The sequence below is a fragment of the Salmo trutta genome, unplaced genomic scaffold (genome assembly GCF_901001165.1).
Source record: "Salmo trutta unplaced genomic scaffold, fSalTru1.1, whole genome shotgun sequence".
Taxonomy (NCBI): domain Eukaryota; kingdom Metazoa; phylum Chordata; class Actinopteri; order Salmoniformes; family Salmonidae; genus Salmo; species Salmo trutta.
In genome coordinates, this window is record NW_021822480.1 from 343870 (window position 1) to 367461 (window position 23592).

The 23592-nt window shown below is 39.5% G+C and overlaps 1 long non-coding RNA gene across 1 annotated transcript in view; it reads left to right on the forward strand.

Annotated features, from left to right (window-relative positions):
• Window positions 1–492: 492 nt before the first annotated feature.
• LOC115182395 (uncharacterized) overlaps window positions 493–23592 on the forward strand; it is a 42348-nt gene continuing 19248 nt past the window's right edge. Inside the window, exons 1-2 of the long non-coding RNA XR_003873732.1 lie at window positions 493–1126; window positions 2080–2235. This is a non-coding gene — a long non-coding RNA (uncharacterized LOC115182395). The remainder of the gene's footprint in view (window positions 1127–2079; window positions 2236–23592) is intronic.

Consider the following 23592-nt stretch of genomic DNA (forward strand, 5'->3'; position numbering starts at 1 on the left):
TTATGTTTGAAAAATGCTAGCCTCGGATTTACATAAAGAATAATACGAAGCGCGTTAGCTAACCCTTCCCCTAACACTTACCTTAAACCTTTTAGCTAACCTTTCCCCTAACCATAACATTAACCCTTTAACCTTTAACTCCTAAACTTAACCCTAACCCTAATACCAACCGCTAGCCTAGCTAATGTACGTGAGCTAGGTAACATTAGCCACCTAACTAGAATTCGTAACATATTATACATTTGCAAATCTATAACACATTGTACATTTTGCAAATTCGTAACATATAATACTAATTGTAATTGGTACCATATCATACGAAATGAGTGATGGACAGCCACAAATTAATACATACCATACGAAACGTAACATATCATCCTACAGAATAATACGATATGCTCTGAGACCAGGTTGCCACAAGACACCTAGGGGAGAAAGTTCTCTTCAGTGGCCCTGAGGGCAACCACCCCCGCCACCCACACACATACACACATACAGACCACAGCTTCCCGCCCACCACAGTGGACCTCAGACAGCCCAAACCAACAGAACATAAGCAGCCTGCTCACCTGCAGCTAACTCACTGCACTTTCTCACAAAGACAAACTTCAATATAAACCCTATCACTCATTAATAACATTCCTCTGTGACATGCAATCTATTGTAATTGCGGTACAAAGTAAAAACACAATCACAAGGTAGTCTAGTATTATTTACATGTAGGGTAATCTGTTATCAAGATATTCACTGGCACCTGTAACAAGGCATGATTTTTAAGACTCGTTCTTCTTTATCCAGTGCAATCGTGTAGAGGTTGAAATATAACATCACCTTATATCCACACGTATTTATAAACACCGTTGCTATGTCTACCATCCCTCAATACCGCATAGGCTACAATTTTGATTGTACCGCTCCTGCTCTCTCCTCGTAGTTATTTTTAGCCCATTCGTCATACCGCTTTTAGACACTGAGCATTTCTTATCGCTTCGATTTTAAAACACAGCGCTTGCCTGACCCGAAGCCCTCTATCTGCCTTCGAGCAGGGTACTAAATTCACTTTACCGTTTCCAAATTGATCCAACCGAGTTTCTTCTCAACTCAACGTGGTTTTGTTGTACAGAAGGTAAGATAGCTAGTGTCAAATCTTTGCAATGAGAAACAATAGTGCATCAGGTTGGTACAGTAGCAAACATGATCATGTTTTTAGTAGAGAATTTACTAATTTGAATCGGAATGTATTACTGTTATTTAGCCTATTAATGTCAACTCTAGCTTGGTCTGAACTTAATTATATTTATCACAGTTCAAAAGTGACTTCCATGTTTTCATTCATAGCCCACCTGTATCTTGCCACTTGCTTTTTTATGTAAGAGGCTGTTTATTACATGATACAAAATGTTTTACTTAATAATAACCTAACTGTATTCATATTGCACATACTTCACATTCATCTGCATGACCATAAACTACCCGATATTGTCCCCCTTATTGTTTTACGCTGGTAGACAGATAAAATGCCATGCGCATTGATTCTGTCTCCAAGCAGTACCACAGCCATACTATAAATAGACCAATGCCCACATGTATGATCTCACCACCAGACGTGACTGAAGTAACAATGAGTTAGCTGCCTGCTACAGTACCATCTCTGCTATTATCTCCACAGATAGATAGATATGGTGTTAAGCAGCTGACTTAAAAAGTGGTTGTTTAAATGCATTTTCATAAGGTTTATATGGCTATGTATGTCAGTGGAGGCTGCTGAGGGGAGGAATGGCATTAAATACCTGGAAACTATGTGTTTGATGTATTTTATACCATTCCACTAATTCTGCCCCAGTCATTACCACAAGCCTTTCCTCCCCAAACCCAATTAAGGTGGTGAGTGTGTGTGTGTGTGTGTATGTGTGTATGTGTTTGTGTGTGTGTGTGTGTGTGTGTGTGTGTCTATGTGGCTTTACAATACACGCTATCAGTATATCTGTATTATCCCTTATCTAGATTGTTCACCTGTTGGTTACAGGGATGGTCCATTCTCATCAGTATCATAATATCTGTGGATCTCTTGTTCTACAGTCAGCTTCTCTAGTCAAATAGCCAAAGAGCAAAGACAGGACAACAGCACAGAAGAAAAAAACAGCACAGTTATAAACCCTCCACGGTCATCCTGGCTGATCGTCTACGAGCGTTACGTCTCATAGACAACCATACGACCAACAGATCCAGCTAGTGGTAAGTGATCCCCCCCATTCCCCCCACACAATAAAAAGTATCTTAAGATACAAAAACAGGTTGTCAACATTGATTCCTTGCCATTCCTTGCGATTCCTTGCCACTCTAAATCCAAGAGTGGACAGCTCAATGAAATATCAATCAGCATTGACTGTTGGGATGTTGTGATGTTGCTGAAAGGACATATTTGACTGTCTTGTTGACCCCAGTGTTTGCGTTGCTTTGTTTCCTATGGTAACCTATTGCAGACATGCTGCTTGATGGCTTTGATTGGATGTTTGAGTAAATTTCAGGTTTTATGAAGCTTTTGTCTCTGCCAATGTTCTGTCTCGGGGTGTCAGATGTTGACTAAATCCAACTCTTATTTCGGCGTGGTAATGAGAAAACACAGGGGGCTTGCCAGTATACACTTGACATTTTCAACTGTGACAAGAAAAAAATGCTCATGTGTTTTGATATGAAAGCCCTTCTCAGACCACGTGCAAACGACCCTTCAGTCTTTTCCCCACCTCAGAGTATTGCTGATATTTTTACATCAGACTTGTTCTTGGCAGTGCGAGGGCTCACAGATGTCCACTCTGTGCTGTTCAGATGGCTTGAGGGGGCAGGTACCATCTGAGCTGTGTCATGGATGGACCGAGTCATTTTAACAGCTCCATGTACTTACAGTAGGTTTGACACAGTGCATCCTGATTGGCACCCTTTTCCATATATAGTGCACTGCATTTGACAGAGCTGGTCATTATATAAGGAATAGGTTGCCATTTGGGATGCAGCCTCAGTTTCATGGTACCAAAATGTTGCTTAGATTAAAAACAATCATTTGATTAAATACAGAGGGAAGAAACACGCATTGTTAGTCACTTCTAGATTCTGATAATGTACGTCCATAGAGGTGTGACCATATTACTGAGCATATTGGCAAGTCAGATCCAATGAGGCACAGCACAGTACGCACTGCTAGTCAACACACACTAACAAGACATTCATGTCTAGTTGCATATTTTACTTGTCCAATTCTGCCATAACACCATGAATGTAATGTAATGTGTTTACTGAGTTTGATGATAATTGTTTATTGTTTTGACACATTGTACACAGGAAAGAATAATGCCTTTGAATGTGTTCATTCAACCAGTTAGAACAGCACTTGTTGAACATGGGCCCTGGTCAAAAGTAGTGCACTGTCGAGTGAATAGAGTGCCATTTAGGACGTAGATATTGTTTCAAATGGGACTTGTTACAGTAAAGAGAAGTGTGCATTGCCTTGTAGTTTAGACGGAATTGAAACTAAAGGCCTGTTGTTGAATGACTTGGTCATCATAGTTTCTGTTCCACAAACACTCCTTTGATATAGTAGATGTCTCCATAGCAGAATTGATTTGATGCCTTGTTATACAGTGTGTCTGGCTGTGTTTTTCCTCACATGTTACTGAAACCTGACCTGTAATGTAGAGAGGGACATGTAAGGGAACTGAAAGAAGAACTGCTGAACATTTTGTTAATTTTATTATTCTCCTATTGATGTGAAATGGCCTTTGGGAGCCCCCTTGTTTGCCTTTTCACCAGACTAATGACAGTTAAAGTGATGTGAGAGTGTAGGGTTTGGGAGTGCTGAGGTTCACACCAGTGATGCGTCCCAAATGGCACCCTATTCCCCAAAGGGCTCTTGTCAAAAGTAGTTGCACTATATAGGGAATAGGGTGCCATTTTGGATGGAGGAAGAGGAAGTAGGTATGATGACACTGGTCAGAGGAATGATATACAGCACAGTAGTCAACAGTCATGTGCTTTATAACATGACTGTGTAAAAAATAACATTACTAATCCAAACATTTGAAAATTGGGAGCAAAGAAAACACATCATAATTTGCTATGTAATTATTGCCCATATGAGAACCGAAATGAGAAGCTCTGACGTTAGTCATATTTCACACGTTGAAAATGTGTGCCGTCAATTTAACCAGCATTTTCGCCAGCAGTAATCAGTTTTCACTTGATTAATTTGAATGCATTTTAGAACCAGTTGCAACAACATATAGCAGTTAACCTTATTACTGTTACTATATATCAGACAGTTACTATACATCATACAGTTACTATACATCATACAGTTACTATATATCATACAGTTACTATATATCATACAGTTACTATACATCATACAGTTACTATACATCATACAGTTACTATACATCATACAGTTACTATACATCATACAGTTACTATACATCATACAGTTACAATACATCAGACAGTTACTAAACATCATACAGTTACTATACATCATACAGTTACTATACATCATACAGTTACTATATATCATACAGTTACTATATATCAGACAGTTACTACACATCATACAGTTACTATACATCATACAGTTACTATACATCATACAGTTACTATACATCATAGAGTTACTATACATCAGACAGTTACTATATATCATACAGTTACTATATATCAGACAGTTACTATATATCATACAGTTACTATATATCATGCAGTTACTATACATCAGACAGTTACTATATATCATACAGTTACTATATATCAGACAGTTACTATATATCATACAGTTACTATACATCATACAGTTACTATACATCATACAGTTACTATATATCATACAGTTACTATATATCATACAGTTACTATACATCATACAGTTACTATACATCATACAGTTACTATACATCATACAGTTACTATACATCATACAGTTACAATACATCAGACAGTTACTAAACATCATACAGTTACTATACATCATACAGTTACTATACATCATACAGTTACTATATATCATACAGTTACTATATATCAGACAGTTACTACACATCATACAGTTACTATACATCATACAGTTACTATACATCATACAGTTACTATACATCATAGAGTTACTATACATCAGACAGTTACTATATATCATACAGTTACTATATATCAGACAGTTACTATATATCATACAGTTACTATATATCATGCAGTTACTATATATCAGACAGTTACTACACATCATACAGTTACTACATATCAGACAGTTACTATACATCATACAGTTACTATATATCATACAGTTACTATATATCATACAGTTACTATATATCATACAGTTACTATACATCAGACAGTTACTATATATCATACAGTTACTATATATCATACAATTACTATATATCATACATTTACTATACATCATACAGTTACTATATATCATACAGTTACTATATATCATACAGTTACTATATATCATACAGTTACTATACATCATACAGTTACTATATATCATACAGTTACTATACATCAGACAGTTACTATACATCAGACAGTTACTACACATCATACAGTTACTATATATCAGACAGTTACTATATATCAGACAGTTACTATACATCAGACAGTTACTATACATCATACAGTTACTATACATCATACAGTTACTATACATCATACAGTTACTATATATCAGACAGTTACTATATATCAGACAGTTACTATACATCATACAGTTACTATACATCAGACAGTTACTATACATCATACAGTTACTATACATCATACAGTTACTATATATCAGACAGTTACTATATATCATACAGTTACTATATATCAAACAGTTACTATATATCATACAGTTACTATACATCATACAGTTACTATATATCAGACAGTTACTATACATCATACAGTTACTATATATCATACAGTTACTATATATCAGACAGTTACTATACATCATATAGTTACTATATATCATACAGTTACAGTTACTATATATCAGACAGTTACTATACATCATACACTTACTATATATCAGACAGTTACTATACATCATACAGTTACTATATATCAGACAGTTACTATATATCAGACAGTTACTATACATCAGACAGTTACTATACATCATACAGTTACTATACATCAGACAGTTACTATATATCAGACAGTTACTATACATCAGACAGTTACTATACATCATACAGTTACTATACATCATACAGTTACTATACATCATACAGTTACTATATATCAGACAGTTACTATACATCATACAGGTGCTATATATCAGACGTTTACTATATATCATACAGTTACTATATATCAGACAGTTACTATATATCAGACAGTTACTATACATCATACAGTTACTATACATCATACAGTTACTATACATCATACAGTTACTATATATCAGACAGTTACTATACATCATACAGGTGCTATATATCAGACGTTTACTATATATCATACAGTTACTATACATCAGACAGTTACTATATATCAGACAGTTACTATACATCAGACAGTTACTATACATCATACAGTTCATATATATCATACAGTTACTATACATCAGACAGTTACTATACATCAGACAGTTACTATACATCATAGAGTTACTATACATCATACAGTTACTATATATCATACAGTTACTATACATCATACAGTTACTATACATCATAGAGTTACTATACATCATACCGTTACTATACATCATACAGTTACTATATATCATACAGTTACTATACATCAGACAGTTACTATATATCATACAGTTACTATACATCAGACAGTTACTATACATCAGACAGTTACTATATATCAGACAGTTACTATATATCATACAGTTACTATATATCATACAGTTACTATATATCATACAGTTACTATATATCATACAGTTACTATACATCAGACAGTTACTATATATCATACAGTTACTATATATCATACAGTTACTATACATCATACAGTTACTATATATCATACAGTTACTATACATCAGACAGTTACTATATATCATACAGTTACTATATATCAGACAGTTACTATATATCATACAGTTACTATATATCAGACAGTTACTATACATCATACAGTTACTATACATCATACAGTTACTATATATCATAGAGTTACTATACATCATACAGTTACTATATATCATACAGTTACTATATATCATACAGTTACTATACATCATACAGTTACTATACATCATACAGTTACTATATATCATACAGTTACTATACATCATACAGTTACTATATATCATACAGTTACTATATATCAGACAGTTACTATACATCATACAGTTACTATACATCATACAGTTACTATATATCATAGAGTTACTATATATCATACAGTTACTATGTATCATACAGTTACTATATATCATACAGTTACTATATATCATACAGTTACTATATATCATACAGTTACTATACATTATACAGTTACTATACATCATACAGTTACTATATATCAGACAGTTACATACATCATACAGGTACTATACATCAGACAGTACAGTTACTATATATCATACAGTTACTATACATCATACAGTTACTATACATCATACAGTTACTATACATCATATAGTTACTATATATCATACAGTTACTATACATCATACAGTTACTATATATCAGACAGTTACATACATCATACAGGTACTATACATCAGACAGTACAGTTACTATATATCATACAGTTACTATATATCAGACAGTTACATACATCATACAGTTACTATACATCAGACAGTAGGGAGGCTATATATGTGTACGTTATGCTGTATATTGTAGTCCATTGTTGTCATTTGGGAATAGATCATTCAACAGGGGGCAATTGAAAGGCTTGTAGGCTGTGATAGTTGTTCTGTTTAATACCAAGATGAATCCTCAGCATGCCATTAGGTTACCACGCAACAGTGCTCTTCTGTCAAATGCTTCTTGTATTTATTTATTTACCTACTTTGCATTTAGTTATGAGGGCGGGAAGTAAATGGTTTCATGCCTGTCTGGCAATAAACAAGAATATTAGCTATACGCCAACAAATCACTTGATAAACTGTGTCATGCTCTTATGATCAAATGTAATGTAGTTTTCCATTCACGCTAGGTACTTTTCACAGTATCTCCTCAGAAATGATTGAAGCTGAAAACATCTCTCCATAACTTTCCATACATGCATGTTTTATACAGCACATTTCACATTTCACCTACTTTGCAGTACAATTTCATACAGGATACAGGACGCGTACTCAGAGCATGCGCTGACCAGCGGGCAAGTGTCTTTTTCAACCTCTCCCTGTCCCAGTCTGTAATACCTACATGTTTCAAGGAGACCACCATAGTCCCTGTACCCAAGAACGCCAAGGTAACCTGTCTAAAGGACTATCGCCCCGTAGAAATCACATCTATAGCCATGAAATGCTTTGAAAGGCTGGTCATGGCTCAGATCAACACCCATCCCAGACACCCTGGACCCACTCCAATTCGCATACTGCCCCAACAGATTCATAGATGACGCAACCCCCCCCCCCCCACCCCACACACACACGGACACCGGACACTTTTTCCTACCTAAATGTACGTATTACAGATGTAGGATCTTCATTTATTTAATCACCTACTTTACCTGCAAAACAATGTAATACATGATAGTAATAGCTTTCCTATATTGAGTAAGTTATGTATACATTATGGTATATATGGTGTTTAGAGGGATTTGGGACTGTTGATATGTCGTGATTGGCAGGCCCAGATTGGGACTGTTGATATGTAGTGCTTGGCAGGGCCAGATTGGGACTGTTGATATGTAGTGATTGGCAGGGCCAGATTGGGACTGTTGATATGTAGTGATTGGCAGGCCCAGATTGGGACAGTTGTTATGTAGTGCTTGGCAGGGCCAGATTGGGACTGTTGATATGTAGTGATTGGCAGGCCCAGATTGGGACTGTTGATATGTAGTGATTGGCAGGCCCAGATTGGGACTGTTGATATGTAGTGCTTGGCAGGGCCAGATTGGGACTGTTGATATGTAGTGCTTGGCAGGGACAGATTGGGACAGTTAATATGTACTGTATTGCCAGATTGGGAAGAAGTGGAGACAGACAGAGGCTCAGAGAAAGGAGGGAGGCTGAGAGGTGAGAGACAGGTTTATAGTGCATGGCCTCAGAGCTTTGGGGCTGCATCTCAAACTGCACCCTGTTCCCTATTTAGTGCATTACTTTTGACCATGGCCGAAATCAGTTCTGGTCAAAAGTAGTGCACTATATCAGGAATAGGGTGCCATTTGGGACGTGTCCTCCTGGGGCTGTCTATATTTGGCTTTTATGCTCTGATGTGTTCTGATTACATTTTGTCTGTCTGAGGGATGTCAGCATCCCTCCTATCTTGCTACAGTATAATGTTAGCAGGGGATAACAGAGGAATGAACGGCTGTTTTCAGAGCATGAAAAATGCAGCTGGGTCAAGGGGACGAAGGGTCCTGTGTATATACATCTACTGTATGTGTGTGTGTGCGTGAGTGTGTGTGTTTGTGTATGCATTATGTGTGTGTGTGAAGTTAAACAGAGGCATGTGGGGTGGAGCGCTGGAGTCTATCTCAGTGTGTTGTCATGATAGGAACACCAGAGACGTGGCGTGGAGCGCTGGAGTCTATCTCAGTGTGTTGTCATGATAGGAACACCAGAGACGTGGCGTGGAGCGCTGGAGTCTATCTCAGTGTGTTGTCATGATAGGAACACCAGAGACGTGGCGTGGAGCGCTGGAGTCTATCTCAGTGTGTTGTCATGATAGGAACACCAGAGACGTGGCGTGGAGCGCTGGAGTCTATCTCAGTGTGTTGTCATGATAGGAACACCAGAGACGTGGCGTGGAGCGCTGGAGTCTATCTCAGTGTGTTGTCATGATAGGAACACCAGAGACGTGGCGTGGAGCGCTGGAGTCTATCTCAGTGTGTTGTCATGATAGGAACACCAGAGACGTGGCGTGGAGCGCTGGAGTCTATCTCAGTGTGTTGTCATGATAGGAACACCAGAGACGTGGCGTGGAGCACTGGAGTCTATCTCAGTGTGTTGTCATGATAGGAACACCAGAGACGTGGCGTGGAGCGCTGGAGTCTATCTCAGTGTGTTGTCATGATAGGAACACCAGAGACGTGGCGTGGAGCGCTGGAGTCTATCTCAGTGTGTTGTCATAATAGGAACACCAGAGACGTGGCGTGGAGCGCTGGTCAGGTGATCTAGAGGTTACACTGCTGCTACCTACAGCACATCTACAGTACTGTGTTAGAGTGGATTTGAATCCGGCCTTCTAACATAATGTCTCTCTTAACTTCCTGTCCTTTTGTCACTGTCTCTAGACAATAATTCTTATTCTTATTATATATATATATTTTATAAATACATTAGTTATATGCCATACATACAGTACGTTATTTACGTATATCCCAAATGGCACCCTATTCCCTATATAGCGCACTACTGATGTGGGATGCAACCTTAGAAAACACCTATTTCTGACACTGTGGTTTTGTTAGTGGAGAACATTCTACACAGTACTGTATGAAGGGTAACTCATCCCTCAGGTTTGTTAGTAGAGAACATTCTACACAGTACTGTATGAAGGGTAACTCATCCCTCAGGTTTGTTAGTAGAGAACATTCTACACAGTACTGTATGAAGGGTAACTCATCCCTCAGGTTTGTTAGTAGAGAACATTCTACACAGTACTGTATGAAGGGTAACTCATCCCTCAGGTTTGTTAGTAGAGAACATTCTACACAGTACTGTATGTAGGGTAACTCATCCCTCAGGTTTGTTAGTAGAGAACATTCTACACAGTACTGTATGAAGGGTAACTCATCCCTCAGGTTTGTTAGTAGAGAACATTCTACACAGTACTGTATGTAGGGTAACTCATCCCTCAGGTTTGTTAGTAGAGAACATTCTACACAGTACTGTATGAAGGGTAACTCATCCCTCAGGTTTGTTAGTAGAGAACATTCTAAACAGTACTGTATGAAGGGTAACTCATCCCTCAGGTTTGTTAGTAGAGAACATTCTACACAGTACTGTATGAAGGGTAACTCATCCCTCAGGTTTGTTAGTAGAGAACATTCTACACAGTACTGTATGTAGGGTAACTCATCCCTCAGGTTTGTTAGTGGAGAACATTCTACACAGTACTGTATGTAGGGTAACTCATCCCTCAGGTTTGTTAGTGGAGAACATGCTACACAGTACTGTATGAAGGGTAACTCATCCCTCAGGTTTGTTAGTAGAGAACATTCTACACAGTACTGTATGTAGGGTAACTCATCCCTCAGGTTTGTTAGTAGAGAACATTCTACACAGTACTGTATGTAGGGTAACTCATCCCTCAGGTTTGTTAGTAGAGAACATTCTACACAGTACTGTATGAAGGGTAACTCATCCCTCAGGTTTGTTAGTAGAGAACATTCTACACAGTACTGTATGTAGGGTAACTCATCCCTCAGGTTTGTTAGTGGAGAACATTCTACACAGTACTGTATGTAGGGTAACTCATCCCTCAGGATTGTTAGTGGAGAACATTCTACACAGTACTGTATGAAGGGTAACTCATCCCTCAGGTTTGTTAGTAGAGAACATTCTACACAGTACTGTATGTAGGGTAACTCATCCCTCAGGTTTGTTAGTGGAGAACATTCTACACAGTACTGTATGTAGGGTAACTCATCCCTCAGGTTTGTTAGCGGAGAACATTCTACACAGTACTGTATGTAGGGTAACTCATCCCTCAGGTTTGTTAGTAGAGAACATTCTACACAGTACTGTATGAAGGGTTACTCATCCCTCAGGTTTGTTAGTGGAGAACATTCTACACAGTACTGTATGTAGGGTAACTCATCCCTCAGGTTTGTTAGTGGAGAACATTCTACACAGTACTGTATGTACGGTAACTCATCCCTCAGGTTTGTTAGTAGAGAACATTCTACACAGTACTGTATGTAGGGTAACTCATCCCTCAGGTTTGTTAGTAGAGAACATTCTACACAGTACTGTATGTAGGGTAACTCATCCCTCAGGTTTGTTAGTGGAGAACATTCTACACAGTACTGTATGTAGGGTAACTCATCCCTCAGGTTTGTTAGTAGAGAACATTCTACACAGTACTGTATGTAGGGTAACTCATCCCTCAGGTTTGTTAGTAGAGAACATTCTACACAGTACTGTATGAAGGGTAACTCATCCCTCAGGTTTGTTAGTGGAGAACATTCTACACAGTACTGTATGTAGGGTAACTCATCCCTCAGGTTTGTTAGTAGAGAACATTCTACACAGTGCTGTATGTAGGGTAACTCATCCCTCAGGTTTGTTAGTAGAGAACATTCTACACAGTACTGTATGTAGGGTAACTCATCCCTCAGGTTTGTTAGTAGAGAACATTCTACACAGTACTGTATGAAGGGTAACTCATCCCTCAGGTTTGTTAGTAGAGAACATTCTTCACAGTACTGTATGAAGGGTAACTCATCCCTCAGGTTTGTTAGTGGAGAACATTCTACACAGTACTGTATGTAGGGTAACTCATCCCTCAGGTTTGTTAGTGGAGAACATTCTACACAGTACTGTATGTAGGGTAACTCATCCCTCAGGTTTGTTAGTAGAGAACATTCTTCACAGTACTGTATGAAGGGTAACTCATCCCTCAGGTTTGTGAGTAGAGAACATTCTACACAGTACTGTAAGAAGGGTTACTCATCCCTCAGGTTTGTTAGTGGAGAACATTCTACACAGTACTGTATGTAGGGTAACTCATCCCTCAGGTTTGTTAGTGGAGAACATTCTACACAGTACTGTATGTACGGTAACTCATCCCTCAGGTTTGTTAGTAGAGAACATTCTACACAGTACTCTATGTAGGGTAACTCATCCCTCAGGTTTGTTAGTAGAGAACATTCTACACAGTACTGTATGAAGGGTAACTCATCCCTCAGGTTTGTTAGTAGAGAACATTCTTCACAGTACTGTATGAAGGGTAACTCATCCCTCAGGTTTGTTAGTGGAGAACATTCTACACAGTACTGTATGTAGGGTAACTCATCCCTCAGGTTTGTTAGTAGAGAACATTCTACACAGTACTGTATGTAGGGTAACTCATCCCTCAGGTTTGTTAGTAGAGAACATTCTACACAGTACTCTATGTAGGGTAACTCATCCCTCGGGTTTGTTAGTAGAGAACATTCTACACAGTACTGTATGTAGGGTAACTCATCCCTCGGGTTTGTTAGTAGAGAACATTCTACACAGTACTGTATGTAGGGTAACTCATCCCTCAGGTTTGTTAGTGGAGAACATTCTTCACAGTACTGTATGTAGGGTAACTCATCCCTCGGGTTTGTTAGTAGAGAACATTCTACACAGTACTGTATGTAGGGTAACTCATCCCTCAGGTTTGTTAGTAGAGAACATTCTACACAGTACTGTATGAAGGGTAACTCATCCCTCAGGTTTGTTAGAAGAGAACATTCTACACAGTACTGTATGTAGGGTAACTCATCCCTCAGGTTTGTTAGTGGAGAACATTCTACACAGTACTGTATGTAGGGTAACTCATCCCTCAGGTTTGTTAGTGGAGAACATTCTACACAGTACTGTATGAAGGGTAACTCATCCCTCAGGTTTGTTAGTAGAGAACATTCTTCACAGTACTGTATGAAGGGTAACTCATCCCTCAGGTTTGTTAGTGGAGAACATTCTACACAGTACTGTATGTAGGGTAACTCATCCCTCAGGTTTGTTAGTAGAGAACATTCTACACAGTACTGTATGTAGGGTAACTCATCCCTCAGGTTTGTTAGTAGAGAACATTCTACACAGTACTCTGTGTAGGGTAACTCATCCCTCAGGTTTGTTAGTAGAGAACATTCTACACAGTACTGTATGTAGGGTAACTCATCCCTCGGGTTTGTTAGTAGAGAACATTCTACACAGTACTGTATGTAGGGTAACTCATCCCTCGGGTTTGTTAGTGGAGAACATTCTACACAGTACTGTATGTAGGGTAACTCATCCCTCGGGTTTGTTAGTAGAGAACATTCTACACAGTACTGTATGTAGGGTAACTCATCCCTCAGGTTTGTTAGTAGAGAACATTCTACACAGTACTGTATGAAGGGTAACTCATCCCTCAGGTTTGTTAGTAGAGAACATTCTACACAGTACTGTATGAAGGGTAACTCATCCCTCAGGTTTGTTAGTAGAGAACATTCTACACAGTACTGTATGAAGGGTAACTCATCCCTCAGGTTTGTTAGTAGAGAACATTCTACACAGTACTGTATGTAGGGTAACTCATTCCTCAGGTTTGTTAGTGGAGAACATTCTACACAGTACTGTATGAAGGGTAACTCATCCCTCAGGTTTGTTAGTAGAGAACATTCTACACAGTACTGTATGTAGGGTAACTCATCCCTCAGGTTTGTTAGTAGAGAACATTCTACACAGTACTGTATGTAGGGTAACTCATCCCTCAGGTTTGTTAGTGGAGAACATTCTACACAGTACTGTATGAAGGGTAACTCATCCCTCAGGTTTGTTAGTGGAGAACATTCTACACAGTACTGTATGTAGGGTAACTCATCCCTCAGGTTTGTTAGTGGAGAACATTCTACACAGTACTGTATGAAGGGTAACTCATCCCTCAGGTTTGTTAGTAGAGAACATTCTACACAGTACTGTATGTAGGGTAACTCATCCCTCAGGTTTGTTAGTGGAGAACATTCTACACAGTACTGTATGTAGGGTAACTCATCCCTCGGGTTTGTTAGTAGAGAACATTCTACACAGTACTGTATGTAGGGTAACTCATCCCTCAGGTTTGTTAGTAGAGAACATTCTACACAGTACTGTATGAAGGGTAACTCATCCCTCAGGTTTGTTAGTAGAGAACATTCTACACAGTACTGTATGAAGGGTAACTCATCCCTCATGTTTGTTAGTAGAGAACATTCTACACAGTACTGTATGTAGGGTAACTCATTCCTCAGGTTTGTTAGTGGAGAACATTCTACACAGTACTGTATGAAGGGTAACTCATCCCTCAGGTTTGTTAGTAGAGAACATTCTACACAGTACTGTATGTAGGGTAACTCATCCCTCAGGTTTGTTAGTAGAGAACATTCTACACAGTACTGTATGTAGGGTAACTCATCCCTCAGGTTTGTTAGTGGAGAACATTCTACACAGTACTGTATGAAGGGTAACTCATCCCTCAGGTTTGTTAGTAGAGAACATTCTACACAGTACTGTATGTAGGGTAACTCATCCCTCAGGTTTGTTAGTGGAGAACATTCTTCACAGTACTGTATTTAGGGTAACTCATCCCTCAGGTTTGTTAGTAGAGAACATTCTACACAGTACTGTATGTAGGGTAACTCATCCCTCAGGTTTGTTAGTAGAGAACATTCTACACAGTACTGTATGTAGGGTAACTCATCCCTCAGGTTTGTTAGTAGAGAACATTCTACACAGTACTGTATGTAGGGTAACTCATCCCTCGGGTTTGTTAGTAGAGAACATTCTACACAGTACTGTATGTAGGGTAACTCATCCCTCAGGTTTGTTAGTAGAGAACATTCTACACAGTACTGTATGTAGGGTAACTCATCCCTCAGGTTTGTTAGTAGAGAACATTCTACACAGTACTGTATGTAGGGTAACTCATCCCTCAGGTTTGTTAGTGGAGAACATTCTACACAGTACTGTATGTAGGGTAACTCATCCCTCAGGTTTGTTAGTAGAGAACATTCTACACAGTACTGTATGTAGGGTAACTCATCCCTCAGGTTTGTTAGTAGAGAACATTCTACACAGTACTGTATGAAGGGTAACTCATCCCTCAGGTTTGTTAGTGGAGAACATTCTACACAGTACTGTATGTAGGGTAACTCATCCCTCAGGTTTGTTAGTAGAGAACATTCTACACAGTGCTGTATGTAGGGTAACTCATCCCTCAGGTTTGTTAGTAGAGAACATTCTACAAAGTAAAATATGTAGGGTAACTCATCCCTCAGGTTTGTTAGTAGAGAACATTCTACACAGTACTGTATGAAGGGTAACTCATCCCTCAGGTTTGTTAGTAGAGAACATTCTTCACAGTACTGTATGAAGGGTAACTCATCCCTCAGGTTTGTTAGTGGAGAACATTCTACACAGTACTGTATGTAGGGTAACTCATCCCTCAGGTTTGTTAATAGAGAACATTCTACACAGTACTGTATGTAGGGTAACTCATCCCTCAGGTTTGTTAGTAGAGAACATTCTACACAGTACTCTATGTAGGGTAACTCATCCCTCAGGTTTGTTAGTAGAGAACATTCTACACAGTACTGTATGTAGGGTAACTCATCCCTCGGGTTTGTTAGTGGAGAACATTCTACACAGTAATGTATGTAGGGTAACTCATCCCTCAGGTTTGTTAGTGGAGAACATTCTTCACAGTACTGTATGTAGGGTAACTCATCCCTCGGGTTTGTTAGTAGAGAACATTCTACACAGTACTGTATGTAGGGTAACTCATCGCTCAGGTTTGTTAGTAGAGAACATTCTACACAGTACTGTATGAAGGGTAACTCATCCCTCAGGTTTGTTAGTAGAGAACATTCTACACAGTACTCTATGTAGGGTAACTCATCCCTCAGGTTTGTTAGTGGAGAACATTCTACACAGTACTGTATGTAGGGTAACTCATCCCTCAGGTTTGTTAGTGGAGAACATTCTACACAGTACTGTATGAAGGGTAACTCATCCCTCAGGTTTGTTAGTAGAGAACATTCTTCACAGTACTGTATGAAGGGTAACTCATCCCTCAGGTTTGTTAGTAGAGAACATTCTACACAGTACTGTAAGAAGGGTTACTCATCCCTCAGGTTTGTTAGTGGAGAACATTCTACACAGTACTGTATGTAGGGTAACTCATCCCTCAGGTTTGTTAGTGGAGAACATTCTACACAGTACTGTATGTACGGTAACTCATCCCTCAGGTTTGTTAGTAGAGAACATTCTACACAGTACTGTATGTAGGGTAACTCATCCCTCAGGTTTGTTAGTAGAGAACATTCTACACAGTACTGTATGAAGGGTAACTCATCCCTCAGGTTTGTTAGTAGAGAACATTCTTCACAGTACTGTATGAAGGGTAACTCATCCCTCAGGTTTGTTAGTGGAGAACATTCTACACAGTACTGTATGTAGGGTAACTCATCCCTCAGGTTTGTTAGTAGAGAACATTCTACACAGTACTGTATGTAGGGTAACTCATCCCTCAGGTTTGTTAGTAGAGAACATTCTACACAGTACTCTATGTAGGGTAACTCATCCCTCAGGTTTGTTAGTAGAGAACATTCTACACAGTACTGTATGTAGGGTAACTCATCCCTCGGGTTTGTTAGTAGAGAACATTCTACACAGTACTGTATGTAGGGTAACTCATCCCTCAGGTTTGTTAGTGGAGAACATTCTTCACAGTACTGTATGTAGGGTAACTCATCCCTCGGGTTTGTTAGTAGAGAACATTCTACACAGTACTGTATGTAGGGTAACTCATCCCTCAGGTTTGTTAGTAGAGAACATTCTACACAGTACTGTATGAAGGGTAACTCATCCCTCAGGTTTGTTAGAAGAGAACATTCTACACAGTACTGTATGTAGGGTAACTCATCCCTCGGGTTTGTTAGTGGAGAACATTCTACACAGTACTGTATGTAGGGTAACTCATCCCTCAGGTTTGTTAGTGGAGAACATTCTACACAGTACTGTATGAAGGGTAACTCATCCCTCAGGTTTGTTAGTAGAGAACATTCTACACAGTACTGTATGAAGGGTAACTCATCCCTCAGGTTTGTTAGTAGAGAACATTCTACACAGTACTGTATGAAGGGTAACTCATCCCTCAGGTTTGTTAGTAGAGAACATTCTACACAGTACTGTATGTAGGGTAACTCATTCCTCAGGTTTGTTAGTGGAGAACATTCTACACAGTACTGTATGAAGGGTAACTCATCCCTCAGGTTTGTTAGTAGAGAACATTCTACACAGTACTGTATGTAGGGTAACTCATCCCTCAGGTTTGTTAGTAGAGAACATTCTACACAGTACTGTATGTAGGGTAACTCATCCCTCAGGTTTGTTAGTGGAGAACATTCTACACAGTACTGTATGAAGGGTAACTCATCCCTCAGGTTTGTTAGTAGAGAACATTCTACACAGTACTGTATGTAGGGTAACTCATCCCTCAGGTTTGTTAGTGGAGAACATTCTACACAGTACTGTATGAAGGGTAACTCATCCCTCAGGTTTGTTAGTAGAGAACATTCTACACAGTACTGTATGTAGGGTAACTCATCCCTCAGGTTTGTTAGTGGAGAACATTCTACACAGTACTGTATGTTGGGTAACTCATCCCTCGGGTTTGTTAGTAGAGAACATTCTACACAGTACTGTATGTAGGGTAACTCATCCCTCAGGTTTGTTAGTAGAGAACATTCTACACAGTACTGTATGAAGGGTAACTCATCCCTCAGGTTTGTTAGTAGAGAACATTCTACACAGTACTGTATGAAGGGTAACTCATCCCTCAGGTTTGTTAGTAGAGAACATTCTACACAGTACTGTATGTAGGGTAACTCATTCCTCAGGTTTGTTAGTGGAGAACATTCTACACAGTACTGTATGAAGGGTAACTCATCCCTCAGGTTTGTTAGTAGAGAACATTCTACACAGTACTGTATGTAGGGTAACTCATCCCTCAGGTTTGTTAGTAGAGAACATTCTACACAGTACTGTATGTAGGGTAACTCATCCCTCAGGTTTGTTAGTGGAGAACATTCTACACAGTACTGTATGAAGGGTAACTCATCCCTCAGGTTTGTTAGTAGAGAACATTCTACACAGTACTGTATGTAGGGTAACTCATCCCTCAGGTTTGTTAGTGGAGAACATTCTTCACAGTACTGTATTTAGGGTAACTCATCCCTCAGGTTTGTTAGTAGAGAACATTCTACACAGTACTGTATGTAGGGTAACTCATCCCTCAGGTTTGTTAGTAGAGAACATTCTACACAGTACTGTATGTAGGGTAACTCATCCCTCAGGTTTGTTAGTAGAGAACATTCTACACAGTACTGTATGTAGGGTAACTCATCCCTCGGGTTTGTTAGTAGAGAACATTCTACACAGTACTGTATGTAGGGTAACTCATCCCTCAGGTTTGTTAGTGGAGAACATTCTACACAGTACTGTATGTAGGGTAACTCATCCCTCGGGTTTGTTAGTAGAGAACATTCTACACATTACTGTATGTAGGGTAACTCATCCCTCAGGTTTGTTAGTAGAGAACATTCTACACAGTACTGTATGAAGGGTAACTCATCCCTCAGGTTTGTTAGTAGAGAACATTCTACACAGTACTGTATGTAGGGTAACTCATTCCTCAGGTTTGTTAGTGGAGAACATTCTACACAGTACTGTATGTAGGGTAACTCATCCCTCAGGTTTGTTAGTGGAGAACATTCTACACAGTACTGTATGAAGGGTAACTCATCCCTCAGGTTTGTTAGTAGAGAACATTCTACACAGTACTGTATGTAGGGTAACTCATCCCTCAGGTTTGTTAGTGGAGAACATTCTTCACAGTACTGTATGTAGTGTAACTCATCCCTCAGGTTTGTTAGTAGAGAACATTCTACACAGTACTGTATGTAGGGTAACTCATCCCTCAGGTTTGTTAGTAGAGAACATTCTACACAGTAATGTATGTAGGGTAACTCATCCCTCAGGTTTGTTAGTAGAGAACATTCTACACAGTACTGTATGTAGGGTAACTCATCCCTCAGGTTTGTTAGTGGAGAACATTCTACACAGTACTCTATGTAGGGTAACTCATCCCTCGGGTTTGTTAGTAGAGAACATTCTACACATTACTGTATGTAGGGTAACTCATCCCTCAGGTTTGTTAGTAGAGAACATTCTACACAGTACTGTATGAAGGGTAACTCATCCCTCAGGTTTGTTAGTAGAGAACATTCTACACAGTACTGTATGAAGGGTAACTCATCCCTCAGGTTTGTTAGTAGAGAACATTCTACACAGTACTGTATGTAGGGTAACTCATTCCTCAGGTTTGTTAGTGGAGAACATTCTACACAGTACTGTATGAAGGGTAACTCATCCCTCAGGTTTGTTAGTAGAGAACATTCTACACAGTACTGTATGTAGGGTAACTCATCCCTCAGGTTTGTTAGTAGAGAACATTCTACACAGTACTGTATGTAGGGTAACTCATCCCTCAGGTTTGTTAGTGGAGAACATTCTACACAGTACTGTATGAAGGGTAACTCATCCCTCAGGTTTGTTAGTAGAGAACATTCTACACAGTACTGTATGTAGGGTAACTCATCCCTCAGGTTTGTTAGTGGAGAACATTCTTCACAGTACTGTATGTAGGGTAACTCATCCCTCAGGTTTGTTAGTAGAGAACATTCTACACAGTACTGTATGTAGGGTAACTCGTCCCTCAGGTTTGTTAGTAGAGAACATTCTACACAGTACTGTATGTAGGGTAACTCATCCCTCAGGTTTGTTAGTAGAGAACATTCTACACAGTACTGTATGTAGGGTAACTCATCCCTCGGGTTTGTTAGTAGAGAACATTCTACACAGTACTGTATGTAGGGTAACTCATCCCTCAGGTTTGTTAGTGGAGAACATTCTACACAGTACTGTATGTAGGGTAACTCATCCCTCGGGTTTGTTAGTAGAGAACATTCTACACATTACTGTATGTAGGGTAACTCATCCCTCAGGTTTGTTAGTAGAGAACATTCTACACAGTACTGTATGAAGGGTAACTCATCCCTCAGGTTTGTTAGTAGAGAACATTCTACACAGTACTGTATGAAGGGTAACTCATCCCTCAGGTTTGTTAGTAGAGAACATTCTACACAGTACTGTATGTAGGGTAACTCATCCCTCAGGTTTGTTAGTAGAGAACATTCTACACAGTACTGTATGTAGGGTAACTCATCCCTCAGGTTTGTTAGTGGAGAACATTCTACACAGTACTGTATGAAGGGTAACTCATCCCTCAGGTTTGTTAGTAGAGAACATTCTACACAGTACTGTATGTAGGGTAACTCATCCCTCAGGTTTGTTAGTGGAGAACATTCTTCACAGTACTGTATGTAGGGTAACTCATCCCTCAGGTTTGTTAGTAGAGAACATTCTACACAGTACTGTATGTAGGGTAACTCATCCCTCAGGTTTGTTAGTAGAGAACATTCTACACAGTACTGTATGTAGGGTAACTCATCCCTCAGGTTTGTTAGTAGAGAACATTCTACACAGTACTGTATGTAGGGTAACTCATCCCTCGGGTTTGTTAGTAGAGAACATTCTACACAGTACTGTATGTAGGGTAGCTCATCCCTCAGGTTTGTTAGTGGAGAACATTCTACACAGTACTGTATGTAGGGTAACTCATCCCTCGGGTTTGTTAGTAGAGAACATTCTACACATTACTGTATGTAGGGTAACTCATCCCTCAGGTTTGTTAGTAGAGAACATTCTACACAGTACTGTATGAAGGGTAACTCATCCCTCAGGTTTGTTAGTAGAGAACATTCTACACAGTACTGTATGAAGGGTAACTCATCCCTCAGGTTTGTTAGTAGAGAACATTCTACACAGTACTGTATGTAGGGTAACTCATTCCTCAGGTTTGTTAGTGGAGAACATTCTACACAGTACTGTATGAAGGGTAACTCATCCCTCAGGTTTGTTAGTGGAGAACATTCTACACAGTACTGTATGTAGGGTAACTCATCCCTCAGGTTTGTTAGTGGAGAACATTCTACACAGTACTGTATGTAGGGTAACTCATCCCTCGGGTTTGTTAGTAGAGAACATTCTACACATTACTGTATGTAGGGTAACTCATCCCTCAGGTTTGTTAGTAAAGAACATTCTACACAGTACTGTATGAAGGGTAACTCATCCCTCAGGTTTGTTAGTAGAGAACATTCTACACAGTACTGTATGTAGGGTAACTCATCCCTCAGGTTTGTTAGTGGAGAACATTCTTCACAGTACTGTATGTAGGGTAACTCATCCCTCAGGTTTGTTAGTAGAGAACATTCTACACAGTGCTGTATGTAGGGTAACTCATCCCTCAGGTTTGTTAGTAGAGAACATTCTACACAGTACTGTATGTAGGGTAACTCATCCCTCAGGTTTGTTAGTAGAGAACATTCTACACAGTACTGTATGTAGGGTAACTCATCCCTCGGGTTTGTTAGTAGAGAACATTCTACACAGTACTGTATGTAGGGTAACTCATCCCTCAGGTTTGTTAGTGGAGAACATTCTACACAGTACTGTATGTAGGGTAACTCATCCCTCAGGTTTGTTAGTAGAGAACATTCTACACATTACTGTATGTAGGGTAACTCATCCCTCAGGTTTGTTAGTAGAGAACATTCTACACAGTACTGTATGAAGGGTAACTCATCCCTCAGGTTTGTTAGTAGAGAACATTCTACACAGTACTGTATGAAGGGTAACTCATCCCTCAGGTTTGTTAGTAGAGAACATTCTACACAGTACTGTATGTAGGGTAACTCATTCCTCAGGTTTGTTAGTGGAGAACATTCTACACAGTACTGTATGAAGGGTAACTCATCCCTCATGTTTGTTAGTAGAGAACATTCTACACAGTACTGTATGTAGGGTAACTCATCCCTCAGGTTTGTTAGTAGAGAACATTCTACACAGTACTGTATGTAGGGTAACTCATCCCTCAGGTTTGTTAGTGGAGAACATTCTACACAGTACTGTATGAAGGGTAACTCATCCCTCAGGTTTGTTAGTAGAGAACATTCTACACAGTACTGTATGTAGGGTAACTCATCCCTCAGGTTTGTTAGTGGAGAACATTCTACACAGTACTGTATGTAGGGTAACTCATCCCTCATTTCCAGTCATGTTCGTCACTCCTCTACTCCAATGTTCCCCACGCAACATCACCTGCAGCTGGAGCCACACTGAGGGAGAGCGGGTCAGAGCAGTCCTTACAGACAGACCACGACATTTCTCCTACAACAGCTTCTCTTTTAGAAATGAGTGGGCAGTGCTGTACTGCTGTATAGCCTAGTTGGAGGAATGTTGATACTCCCCATTGCACTTACCGGGGGAGTAGCCTTGCGCCACAGAGGGGCTCTCTCAGTCACTCAGACAGGCTGCAGCTGAAAGGTGGGCTGGGGGACTGGGGCTGGGGGACCTGGCTGGCTGGGGTTTTAGCCTGGGTTACGTCCTAAATGGCACCATATTCCCCGGGCCTGGTCAAAAGCTGTGTGTTTTATAAGGAATTGGGTGCCATTTAGGACGCAACCTAAGCCTCTCTCTATTTGTTTCCATTTCCTGTCCCAGTGCATGCTGGGCCATGAATCATTCATGTCTTATCCTGTATTGATGAGAAATGGAAGAAATGAAGAGGCTGTCACAAGTGTTTA